Source organism: Vidua chalybeata, chromosome 16 (genome assembly GCF_026979565.1).
Source record: "Vidua chalybeata isolate OUT-0048 chromosome 16, bVidCha1 merged haplotype, whole genome shotgun sequence".
Lineage (NCBI taxonomy): Eukaryota > Metazoa > Chordata > Aves > Passeriformes > Viduidae > Vidua > Vidua chalybeata.
The window spans coordinates 14,977,501-14,990,716 of record NC_071545.1 but is presented as its reverse complement, the minus strand read 5'-3'; the positions used below and the strand labels follow the sequence as shown (position 1 = coordinate 14,990,716).

Below are 13,216 nucleotides of genomic sequence, written 5' to 3'. Positions count from 1 at the left end.
GGCTCTCAGCCCGGTGAAAAACGACTTCCAAATGCCCCTGCTCTGGGGATTTCATGAGGGAAGATGAATCTTTCTATCCCTCTTCCTTTCTTCTTCATTTTTCAACTCTTGACCTCTGCTGGAGCAGGGAGCTCGCGGGTGAGAGCCCTCGGCAGAGGAAACGCTTCCTCCAGTTCATTTGTCTCCATGCTCTGTGCAGCTGAAGATGCTCCTGTGGCCCAGGAGGATGCTGTTCCCAGCCCTGCCCATCCCAAATCCTCCACCCTGGATTTGCAGCTCCAGCTGTGCCACTGAGAAAACCAAAGTCAGGGCAGTTTTGGCCCCGCTTTGGGGCAGATTCGCAGCCCAAGACTGAGAGAGGCTGATGTGTTTAAGGAAATCAGAGGGGATGGGGTTTGCCAGGTGGAGGACCAGCTGGGAAGGATATTGTTGGGAACCCGCTCCCAGGTGCCTCAGGTCCCAGGAAAGCTGCTCTGGATGACTCCAGCTCCGAGCTCTCAGCTCAGAGAGTGGCACCGACCACAAATCTCAGGCACGGATTTCAAATCCCTTCAAATCGCCCAGGGACTCCCAGCTCAAGGTGCAGAGGCAAAACATTGCCCAGTGATTCCAGCGTAGAATCCTGGCGTGGTTTGGGTTGGAAGGGACATTAAACATCACCCTGTTCCACCCCCCTGCCATGGGCAGGACACTTCCACTATCCCGGGTTACTCAGCATTCCCAAGGTCATTGGAAAGCACCACAGATCCAACAGGGAAAGGAGGGTGGGGGTTGAAGCTTCATTTTTAGGAGATAATCCAAGCTGGAGCATTGAGAGCCCAGAGGCTGAAAGATGAAGAAATCCCTTTCTGAAAGGAATTTCTGCTCAGCACCTTATTTACAATCAGGGTAAAATGGGAGGATCTCTGTCATTCCAACCTCTGGAGATTTTTTGAGGCGTCTCAGAGACCCCCAAACCCACATTTCCCTGGATGTTGTCCACAGGCTGGAACAGGAAAGAAGGGAAAAATGAGTGAAAAGAGGGATGCTCAGGTGTCTCCCCAGCCTTTCCTCCTTCTTGGTTTGAACACGGGGTCTTAATTTTCCTTCTGTTTTCAGGGAGAGGCAGAACCCATTGGATTTCAGCCCTTTTCTCTTGGATTTGCTGTCCTGTTAAAAAGTAGGACATTAAAATCCCAGATTTCCAAGCTGGGCCTCGCTCCTTAGCAAAATAAAACTCAAGAGGGGAATTTTTATAGGACAATTTGTTGCTCACCATGAAGGCTTGAGGAGGCCAAAGAGCCCGGCCTGCAGCTCTGCTGGGGAAAAGGATCCTCCTGCCCTCCTCCTCCTCCAGAGCTTCCCTTTGGCTTCCAGCAGCCCATGATCCAGGGAAAACACAGCAAGGGCCACTGTTATTCTTTATGGAGGCAGGAGAGGAAAAGAGGCAGCATCCAAAGCTCAATGTGAGATGGAAAAGGCGTCCAAGCTCCGCGGCACCGGATGAAACAAAGCACACACAAGCCCAGGGAAATGGATTTTTGGGAGTGGGAATGGAAGTGTCTGTGTTTGCCTTGGAGGAGGGGGAAGGAGCCACAGGGTTTCATGTCAGCATCTCTTTTCAGCACAGAGATGTGGAGCGAGGCAAAGCCCTCCTGCCAGGCTGTTCCTGAGATCCCAATCCCATTCCATGCCCAGGTGATGCTCACACAGCTCCTGCCAGGCTGTTCCTGAGATCCCAATCCCATTCCATGCCCAGGTGATGCTCACACAGCTCCTGCCAGGCTGTTCCTGAGATCCCAATCCCATTCCATGCCCAGGTGATGCTCACACAGCTCCTGCCAGGCTGTTCCTGAGATCCCAATCCCATTCCATGCCCAGGTGATACCCACACAGCTCCTGCTGTTCCTGTGTCCCAGCTCCTCAGATCCCAATCCCATTCCATGCACAGGTGATATCCACACACCTCAAACAGATTTTTGCAGGAAGAGAAGGCCAAAAAAACAAAAAGAAAATAATCAAGGCATCAGCATCGCATGAGCTTTATCCAGACTTTGCTCCATTTTCCCAAAGCTGGCTCCTGCCCAGGAGTCCTTCCCGTGTGTCCTCACTGCTCTGGGCTGGGGGGCTTTGATCTGGAAGGGATTTGTCCTGGTGGGATGGAAAGCACTGGAGCTGGACAGGAAAGAGCCTTTGGAGCTCCCTGATATCTCCAGGAGTCCCATAATGGACCAGACCTTAAAGCCCATCCAGTGCCACCCTGCCATGGACAGGGACACCTTCCACTATTCCCACTATTCCCAAGCCCCGTCCAGCCTGGCCTTGGGCACTGCCAGAGATCCAGGGGCATCCCCAGCTCCTCTGGGAATCTCTGCCAGGGCCTGCCCTCCCTTCCAGGGAGGAATTCCTGTATCCCAACACCCCATCCATCCCTGCCCTCTGGCAGTCCAAACCCATTCCCCCTTGGCTGCCACTCCATGCTCTGGGAACAGCATCTCCCCGAATTTCTTGCATGTGGACATCTGAACAAATCTGAGGAACAAATATTCCCGGGCTGGGAGCTCTGCTCTTCCCAGGGCGTTCCTTTGTCTCTGGAGCGACGGTGAAAGCAGCTGCGGGGTCTTGGCTGGGGGATTTTCCCTGATGTGGAGGCAACAAGAGGAGTTTTCACCTGATCTAAAACAATGCCATGCACAGAGGGCCACATTGTTCCCCTGCCATTTGGAAGCAATTACCTGCGTGTTACGTCAAACTTTTATGAAACGCCGGCAGAAATTCGGTAACGTGTTAATCAGGGGCTGAGTGACATCTGCGTGGTGCCCGAGGTCTGGGAGCTGCAGGAGGAGGGGTCGGCACTTCCCGGTGATTACCAAAACACATTGCTCCTTTTCGCGGCCTCCCACGTGTTAATTTTTCAGATTTATCCTCCCAGGCTCCCGGTGTTCTCCCTGCACTCAACATCTGCTCCATCCCTGCCTTCTCCAGCTCCATCCCTGCCTTCTGTGGCTCCATCCCTTCCTTTCCCAACTCCATCCCTGCCTTTCCTGGCTCCATCCCTGCAGCTCCATCCCTGCCTTCTGTGGCTCCATCCCTTCCTTCCCCATCTCCATCCCTGCCTTCTCCGGCTCCATCCCTGCTTTCCCAACTCCATCCCTACCTTCCTCAGCTCCATCCCTTCCTTTCCCAACTCCATCCCTGCCTTCTCTGGCTCCAACCCTGCCTTCTGTGGCTCCATCCCTTCCTTCCCCAGCTCCATCCCTGCCTTTCCCAGCTCCATCCCTGCAGCTCCATCCCTGCCTTCCCTGGCTCCATCCCTGCAGCTCCATTCCTGCAGCTCCATCCCTTCCTTCCCCAGCTCCATCCCTGCCTCTCCCAGCTCCATCCCTGCCTCTCCCAGCTCCATCCCTGCCTTCCCCAGCTTCATCCCTGCCTTTCCCAGCTGTATCCTGGCCTTTCCCATCTCCATCCCTGCAGCTCCATCCCTGCCTTTCCCAGCTCCATCCCTGCCTTTCCCAGCTCCATCCCTGCCTTTCCCAGCTCCATCCCGGCCTTTCCCAACTCCATCCCTGCAGCTCCATCCCTTCCTTCCCCGGCTCCATCCCTTCCTTCCCCAGCTCCATCCCTGCCTTTCCCAAGCTCCTCCGGCTTTGCCCCGCCAAGATCCCGAGGCTGCTCCAGCTCAGAGCTCAGGCAGTTTCCCAAACTCATCCAAAGGACAATTCCCAGGGAAATCTGGCTCCTTTCTGCCATCAAAAGGGGTTTGCAGGTGGATTCAAAGCAAAAAAAAAAAAAAAAAACAAACAAAAAAACCAAACCAAACCAAACCAAAACAAAAAAAAACAACAAAACAAACCAAAAACCCCGCAGGTTTAGGGAAAAACGCGCTCAGGGCAAGGCTTGGTCAGGCTGGGGGGTGAGAGATGGGAAGTGTTCTGGAGAGCTGCTGAGTGCATCCCCGTTCCTGGCTGCTCCCGCACACCCGGGGCCATTCCCGTCACACCCTGAGCCGTGGAATCCTCGGGAACGCTCACCCTCACATCGGGGCGTGGGATGGGAGCGAGCCTGGAGCTCACCTCGTTCCTGCCCCTCTCCCCGGCTGCTCCCAGGCTGCGGGATGGGATTGGGAGCACTGGGAATCCCCATGGAGCCACGACAGAGAATTGCAGCCCAGCGTGACTCCCTGAAAAACCTTCCTGCAGGAAATTCCCGTGCATTTCCCTGGATCTTACTCCAGGAGAAACTCCCCTTCTCCACGAGCCAAAAGCTTTGTGTGCTCCTGTCAAACCCCATTTCTAATTTATGCTTTTTTGATTACTCTGGTCCCTCACCCGTGCTCTGCTCCCCTTTCCCAATAAAAATTACAGCTTCCATTTATCATTTTTCCAGAGGTTGCCATAAATTCTGTTTGTTCCATCCCTCCCTCACCTCACGCCAGCTCTGTCCTCCTCCCTCTGGGGCTGTGTCGTTGCTGTCACCTCACACATCTCCTTCCGTCCTTTTTGGAGAGGGAGATAGAAATAAAAAATAAAAATAACCAAAAACCAATCAAATAAAAAACCCCCAAAACCCACCCCCCAAAAAAATAATAATAATAAAAAAAAAAAACAAACCCCAAAAAACAAACACAAAAAAAACCCCCAACAATCCCCCAATCCTGAAATCTTTCCGGGTCATCTCCAAACCTGCAGAATGGCCGGAGTTCCACACAAATAAAACATTTATTTTATTTTATTTTATTTTATTTTTATATGGGATTTTACAGCGGAATTTCCTCATTTTTCCCTTTTTTCCCCCAGGAATTAGCACCAGCTTGGAGAGGCAGGAGTGACACTCGCTGCCCTCAGAGCCTGTGGGATCAGCGGTGACTTCAGGAGCCTCCTGCCTGTTTTCTCCCAGGCCTTTTCCACATTCATTTGCCAAAGATTTTTAATTTTCACCCTTTTTTTTTTTTTTTTTTGTAGGGGGGGAGCACACAGAAAACAGCTCATGCCATGCTCTGCGTCCCATCACGTGGAAACATTACTCCTCCTAAAGCCCTGGCCGGGATAATGAAAAGAAATCAGAAAAAGGTGGGAATGGCTGCAATTCCCAGGGTTTGCAGTCCCGAATTCATCCTCCGAGAGTGGCAGGAGCTGCTGCCCTGCCCGGGGCTGCTCTGGGATCGCTGCTTGTTGAGATTTGTAGAGTTTTGTCCAAAAATCCTCCTTTTTCTCCATTTTTTTCTCCACGGACAGGATAAAAAAAAATCAACTCTAGAGGGGTGTGGGGGATGCTGAAAATTAATGAGCTAAGGAATTTTAAAATTAATGAAATAAGGAATGCTGAAAAGTAATGAATTAAGGATTTTTTTTGGGAGACTCTCCATCAAATTAATGAAATTAAGGAATGATTAAAAGTAATGAATTAAGGAATTTTTTGGGAGACTCTCCTTCAAATTAATGAAATTAAGGCATGCTGAAAAGTAATGAATTAAGGAATTTTTTTGGGAGACTCTCCATCAAATTAATGAAATTAAGGAATGATTAAAAGTAATGAATTAAGAAATTCTTTGGGAGACTCTCCTTCAAATTAATGAAATTAAGGAATACTGAAAATTCATGAATTCAGGAATTCTTTGGGAGACTCTACTTCAAATTAATGAAATTAAGGCATGCTGAAAAGTAATGAATTAAGGAATTTTTTGGGAGACTCTCCTTCAAATTAATGAAATTAAGGAAGGCTGAAAATTAATGAATTAAGGATTTTTTTTGGGAGACTCTCCTTCAATCTTTCTTGTTTTAAACCGAGCCCTTCAAGAAGCTGCTCTGACTTAAGCATGATTTGAAAGCACCGAGCTCTGGCTGCGCTTCCAGCACCCAAATGTGTGACCTTGGATGACACCAATCTGCCAGAAAAGCAGGAAAAAGAAAAGGTGTTGCTGATATTTATTTATTTTCTGCTCTGATTCCTCATCCATCATCAGGGAAATTCGCTCTTGGCAGCGCCGGCCACTTCCTCAAGCGCAGCCAAGGTGACCACGAAAATTAGCATCAAACCCCACAAGGTTTTCCATCATGGACACGTTGTTTTTCACTGGACACAAATCCTGAGGTGTTTCCCTTTTATTCTGCCTCCACAGGGATCAGGTTGTTACTCCAGGCGTTGCTCCATGCGCTGACGGAGTCTCCGAACGGAGAAGTGAAATTTTGTGTTTCACCGGAGAAATTTCCCCCGTCCTCCCCAGCTGAACGACTCGAAACGGCTGCCCCTGGCCTCAGACAGCAAAACTCCACTTTCACCCTCCCTCGTGATTTTTTTTGCTTAATGAGAAGTCCTGGAGGAGCAGATTTCCCTGGCAGAGGCAAGGAACACAAACGTGTGGCAGCACATTTCTCTCTCTCTCTCAGGATTTTTCATCGAGGAGCACAGAGAAAAAGAAAGAAAAAACAATTTCTATTTCTGCCCCTTGTTTTTCCCGTGTGGAATGTGGTTGGAGAATTGTTTCCCTGGGGTGATTGCTTGGTTGGATTCTGGTGAGGATTGTTTGGGGCTGGTGGCCAATCCAATCCAACCCAACCCAATCCAATCCAACCCAACCCAATCCAATCCAACCCAATCCAATCCAATCCAATCCAATCCAACCCAATCCAATCCAACCCAACCCAACCCGATCCAACCCAATCCAATCCAACCCAATCCAATCCAACCCAATCCAATCCAATCCAGTCCAATCCAACCCAATCCAATCCAATCCAACCCAATCCAACCAATCCAGTTCAATCCAATCCAACCCAATCCAATCCAACCCAATCCAACCCAACCCAATCCAACCCAATCCAACCCAACCCAATCCAAGCCAATCCAACCCAATCCAATCCAATCCAACCCAACTCAATCCAACCCAACCCAATCCAACCCAATCCAATCCAACCCAATCCAATCCAATCCAATCCATCCAATCCAACCCAATCCAATCCAACCCAACCCAATCCAACCCAATCCAATCCAACCCAATCCAACCCAACCCAATCCAGTCCAATCCAACCCAACCCAATCCAATCCAACCCAACCCAATCCAACCCAATCCAATCCAATCCAACCCAACCCAATCCAACCCAACCCAATCCAACCAATCCAACCCAATCCAATCCAACCCAACCCAATCCAACCCAACCCAATCCAACCCAACCCAATCCAACCAATCCAACCCAATCCAATCCAATCCAATCCAATCCAATCCAACCCAACCCAATCCAACCCAATCCAACCCAACCCAATCCAACCAATCCAACCCAATCCAATCCAATCCAATCCAATCCAACCCAATCCAATCCAACCCAATCCAACCCAACCCAATCCAACCCAAGCCAACCCAATCCAACCCAACCCACTGTGGCTGCACTCTCAGAGAGGGTCACGACTTGTGAGTTAGATATGGCAGTTAGAAAAGCAGGTTTGTAGTTTTAATATCTTCCTTTATATAATATATTAATGTATTATAGCACAGTTCTAATAAAGAAATCATTCAGCCTTCTGAGCTGGAGTCACACATCAGCGTTCCTTCCCACTGGCTTCGCCTGCATTTGCAACACAAAGGTGTGCGTGGTTAAAGAGCCCTCAGAGCACCGAGGGTGTTAAAGAGCTGCAGCCAGGGCCCTGCTGGAGCTCCCACCTCTGGCACTGCCAGGTGGGGAGTGCAGGGATGCTCTGGGAAAAGCAGTTTTTTCATCCCAGAATCGCTGAGGTTGGAAAAGAGCTCCAAGCTGGGCCTGATCGCCACCCTGTCCCCAGCCCAGAGCTCTGAGTGCCACCTCCAGGAATTCCTGGGACACCTCCAGGGTGGGCACTCCAAACCTCCCTGGGCACTCCCAATGCCTGAGCAGCCTTTCCGGGAGGAAATTCTCCCAAATATCCACCCTGAGCTCCCCTGGCCCAGCCTGAGGCCGTTCCCTCTCCTGTCCCTGTTCCCTGGAGCACAGCCCGACCCCTCTGGCTGTCCCCTCCTGGCAGGAGCTGTGCAGAGCCAGAAATTCCCCCTGATCCCCCTTTTCTCCAGGCTGAGCCCCTTCCCAGAGGGGCAGCTCAGCTGGGATGGGATCTTTGGGATTCACAGCAGGAATTCTCCCACCTCTTCAGCCCTCCTGGCTGGTCCTGGGGCAGGTGTGGAGCAGGAGTGAGGTCACCCAGGAATTGTGAGGTCACCCAGGAATTGTGAGGTCGCCCAGGAATTGTGAGGTCACCAGGAATGTGAGGTCACCCAGGAATTGTGAGGTCACCCAGGAATTGTGAGGTCACCCAGGAACGTGAGCCCAGATCCCTCTCCAGCCTCACCAGCAGCACTGGGAATTTGGGAGTTGCTGTTTCAGGGAGGCAAAGGAAACTTCTTGGCCTTTTTTCCCCCTCTCCAAATGTCCCCACTCGTGGTTGGTTTCAGGCTTTTCTTTTCTCTTTTCTCCAGGCTGAGCCCCTTCCCCAGTTCCCTCCTGCTTGTGCCACGCCAGGAATGTTCAGCCCCCAATTCCCGAGGGTTTTCACGGAGCCTTTCCCTGAGCGGGAGATGGAGGAGTTTGGCTGAGGGTCTCGTGAGGGCTGGCGTGGCTGTGGGTGCTGGCACGGCTGCCACGGCCCCTCAGCAGGAATTTCCCCCTGGAAAGGGGGCTCAGGCCTTGGCAGGGGCTGCCCAGGGAGCTCTGGGGTGCCCGTCCCTGGAGGTGCCCAGGAATTCCTGGAGGTGGCACTCAGAGCTCCGGGCATCGGGCGCTCAGCGACCTGGGAGTCCTTTTCCACCCTAAAAGATTCTGGGATTCTCGTCCCCAGGCGAGACTTTGAGAAGTGAAGGCAGGCAGGGCCAGTGGGAGCTGTAATTAATTAGGGTTAATTAATTTCAAAGTTGGAATGTCATCCAGGGATGCTCAGCAGGGCAGAGTCCAAGGAATTCTGAGGGCAGGTGAGGAGCACCTGAAGGTCCCCGAGCTGGAGAAGGCACTCAGGACTTGCTCCATGGCTCTGTAGGAATAATAATATATCATATATCTAATATATATTACAATATATAATAGATTAATATCTATTAATGTATATTAGATTAATATATATTAATAGAAACAATAATACTATATTACTTAATATACTATATACTATATAATAGTATATTATTTAATATACTATTATAACATTAATATAATATGTTAATATAATAATCTATAATATAAATAAATAATATTATAATATATAATATCATATATTATATAATAATATAATGTAATATAATATTACTATAATATAATAATATTATTATACTAGAATACTATTATATATAATATAATAATATAAATATAATATAGCATGATATAATCAATACAATAATATTAATGTAATATATTTTATGATATATAACACATCTTATAATATATTTTATATATATATAAGATATATTTTAAATATATTTTAACTATTATAAATATAAATATAAATACAAATACAGATATAAATATAAATATAAATACAAATACAGATATAAATACAAATATAAATATAAATATAAATATAAATATAAATATAAATATAAATATAAATATAAATATAAATATTTTTTTCAAGGAATATTCAAGGAATTAAATAGAATAATAGTGGGAAAAGTCTCCGTCAGCAACAGGAAGATGGAAATTCCCCGCAGGGATAACCTTGAGTGCCCCACCATCCCCAGGCGCCGCCTGAATGATGACTTGGGATGGAATCACAGATTCCAAGGGCTGGAAAACACCACCGAGGCCAAGCAGAAATGAAATTGTACAAACGGCGGGGACTCGGCGGGCGGCTGTGCCAGGCCCGGGCAGGGCTGGGGCGCACTAGAGGGCACTGTCGCCTGCAGATCGGGACAGGGAGGGCTCGGAAAGACATCCCGAGATCCCAGCTCTGCATCCCGACCTCTGTAATGAGGGACTGGGCCGGAAAAACCTGTATTAAAAAAAAAACCCCAAAAAACCCAAAAAAACCTAATAATTATTCAATATGTACTTCCTAATATCAGGTATTTAGTACCACAGTGTCATTTATTTCAAAATAAATCCTCCTCAGGCTGCTGGGAGATGCTGTGGGGGATCTGTGGGTGCAATACCCAAACCTTGTCTCCCTGAATATTGCAATAAATGGGATTTTTAGTGTCTTCCAACCCGCTCAGCCACGGAATTTCCTGGGCTGGAGAGGGTCAGAGCTCTCCAGGGTGTTTGCCTCGGGGTTCCTCCTCCCAGGAGGGATTTTCTTTGGGATTTTGCACTGGAGCAGTGGGAGGGGAGGAAGGCACAGGGGCTGCCCAAGGAGAAGTCATGGAGAGAGTGCTCGCAGGTAAAAATTCACTTGTTAAAGAAAATAAATGAGGGGAAAAAGGAATTCTGCCCCTGCAGCAGATCCTTGCCAGGGCAGGGGGCTGGGCTGGGCTGGGAGCAGCCCTGGGGATGTGGAGACAGAACAGAAATTCCTCACCTGGAGTTCAGCCTGGAGCCCAGGACTGGGCAGGATTTAGGGATCCATCATCTCTGCTTGGAGAGGGAAGGGTTAAAGGCCTTGGGGACTCCCATGACATCCCAGGTACAGCTCCGGTGACTGGAGGTAATTCCAGACTGAAACCAACCACGAGTGGGGACATTAAGGGGGAAAAAAAAAAGGCAAAAAAAAAAGTTTCCTTTGCCTCCCTGAAACAGCAACTCCCAAATTCCCAGTGCTGCTGGTGAGGCTGGAGAGGGATCTGGGCTCACGTTCCTGGGTGACCTCACAATTCCTGGTGACCTCACATTCCTGGTGACCTCACATTCCTGGGTGACCTCACAATTCCTGGGTGACCTCACTCCTGCTCCCCACCTGCCCCAGGACCAGCCAGGAGGGCTGAAGACCAGGAGAATTCCTGCGGTGGATCCCAAAGATCCCATCCCAGCTGAGCTGCCCCTCTGGGAAGAGCTCCAGCTCCGGCTGCTCTGGATCCCGAGGTGTGGCTGAGGCCCTGCATCCATCGGGAGATCCCATCCCAAACTTCCCAGGCTTTGTTCTGGTGAAATCACCTGGCAGGAAACGAGCTCCCCCCACCCGGGGCTGCCTCGGGAACGGCTTTTCCCAGGTGTGGGCTCAGGAGCACAGGCACCAGCTGGGAGGTTGCCATGGAAGCCACAGGCTCCTGCTGCTGCTTTGAGACCCAGGAAAACTGGGGGAAACAACTTTTTGGGGACCCCCCCCCATGGCTGGGTCATCCTGGTGCACCTCCACCCCCCCCCCCGGGCAGATCTTATCTCGCAGAGATTTATTTCCAGTCTTCTTTTCAAGACATGATGTCAGGATTCTAATAACCTGACTGAGGCAAATCCTGGCTGGAATTACCATTGTGTTTATCAATTTCCTCCTCTCTTTTCTTTTCTTGTCTCGATTAATCATGGAACAGCCCCATGGAAAAGAGCTGTTGGCCCGACCTCCCAGCCAAGGCTCCCCGCTTCATCCAGGTTATTTTTAACAACTCCCCAGGGATCAGAACTGTTGGATCACGGGAGCGAGGAGTGGAAAGGAGCTCTGAGCTCATGGAGTCTGTGCTGGCCAGGGCAGCCCGGGCCCTGCAGCTCCCCCGGGCTCAGCTCCCAGCCCGGGCTCCCTCGGGAGATTTTCCTGCTGGAGAGCAGAGCTCCCCCCAGCTTTGTGCTGATGGCATCTCGGAAAGGAGAGACCCAGCGCTGGCCTCAGCTGACTGAGGGGCTTGAGGCTGATCTGTGGGATGGGATAAAGGATTGGGAGCTGCCCTGCCTGGGCCGTGGGGGACACGGGAATGCTGCTCCGTGAGCCCGGGAATTGCCAGGACGGGATTTGTCCAGCTCCAAACCTCTCACTCTTCCCTGACCCCAAACCCCTCGGCCTTCCCCGATGCTGTGCCAGCCCTGAGGCTCGTGAACAAGACGAACAAAAAGGGCAGCCCAAAATGTGGACGGGCTAATTAGCTGCAGCACGGCTGTTAATTGCTTTTGAGGCAGAAATGTCTCAGCTCTCCCTGCAGACATCCCTGCCTGGAGCACACGAGTTCCTCCTGCACACCCACGCTGCCCAAACCTGCCCTGCTTCCCCCTGGCACCGTGCAGGGAGCTGGGATGGCTGCTGGGGGCTGCGCTGGTCGCCAGGGGCTGGGATGGGCGCTGGGGGCTCCCGTGGCCTCTGGCCCTGCCCAGCCAAGGTGCCCAAAGCCCGAGGTGCCCTCGATCCCTGGCGGCGCTCGGCTCTGCCCCAGCCTTATCTGCCTGGAGTAATCACAAATAATTGGTGGCTCCCCAGTGGCCTGATCTAATAGCAGCACGAATAAAGTTATTTTGAACAGTTGTTCATGAGTTCATCTCCTGGAAAGCCTCAGCCCCAGCTGTTGCTGTGCTTTTGATTTAAAAAAAAAAAAAAAAAAAAAAAATTAAACTCAAACTGGGGATTATCGGGGCTAAGCACGTCTCAGCCCTCCCTCCTCCCCGTGTCAGGTGCCCGGCCGGGCTATAAACCCCTCTTTGTGTGCGGCTGCCTCGGCGCTTTCTCCCGGAGCTGGCACGGGCACCGCGGCGCTTTGGCAGCGCTCCGGGATGCCGGGCGAGGGATGCTGGCAGCCCGCGGTGCCCGGCCCGGCTGGCAGCAGCGCCCGCGGCAGCCTCAGCATCCAAATGGTCGCCCAGGCCTCCGGCCAAGTCCGTTTGTTAATGGTCAAGCTCCGGGGAGCTGCGCGGCGAGGGGAGAATCGAGTCAGGCACGAGCAGGGAGGAAGGGAGGGCGGCAGCGGGGATGGGGATGGGGCTGGGGGGGGGTCTGCATCCCGCAGGAGGGCGGGTGGCACTGCGGGGGCTTGGGGACAGGGTGATGGCGAGGGTCCTGCAGCACAAAGGTGTCCCCAAAGCCCCTGAGCGGCGGTGTCCCCTCGGGGACAGCCGAGCCGTGCGGAGCAGCCTGGCAGAGGGGAAAATCCCTGGAATGCCGAGCCCCAGCGCAGCCCGGCGGTGTCACCGCGCGGGTCACCCCGCAGAGGTGCCCGGGGAGCCCCCCAAGGACATTCCCGGCTCCTGCCGGCGGAGCTGCTCCGCTGAGCGCAGCCCCGGGGCTGCGGCTCGCAGGCTCCGCAGGCTCCGCAGGCTCCGGGCGCTGCTTCTCCACCGCCCCGACCCCTGCTCGGAGCAGCCCAGCAGGGCGCAGGACGGGAATGTCCCCTCTGTCCTGCGACGGGGCTGCGGACCCGAAAAATCCGCGCTGAGGACCCGAA

At 51.5% G+C, this 13,216-nt stretch overlaps 2 long non-coding RNA genes across 2 annotated transcripts; one reads left to right on the top strand and one right to left on the bottom strand.

Moving 5' to 3' along the window:
* Positions 1 to 7,433: 7,433 nt before the first annotated feature.
* LOC128796228 (uncharacterized) lies at positions 7,434 to 11,394 on the bottom strand. The gene is made up of 2 exons (XR_008433752.1): positions 10,441 to 11,394; positions 7,434 to 8,964 (listed from the first exon to the last, which is right to left on the bottom strand). It is a non-coding gene; the product is annotated as an uncharacterized LOC128796228 (long non-coding RNA).
* LOC128796229 (uncharacterized) lies at positions 10,854 to 12,303 on the top strand. The gene is made up of 2 exons (XR_008433753.1): positions 10,854 to 10,940; positions 11,387 to 12,303. It is a non-coding gene; the product is annotated as an uncharacterized LOC128796229 (long non-coding RNA).
* Positions 12,304 to 13,216: the final 913 nt, after the last annotated feature.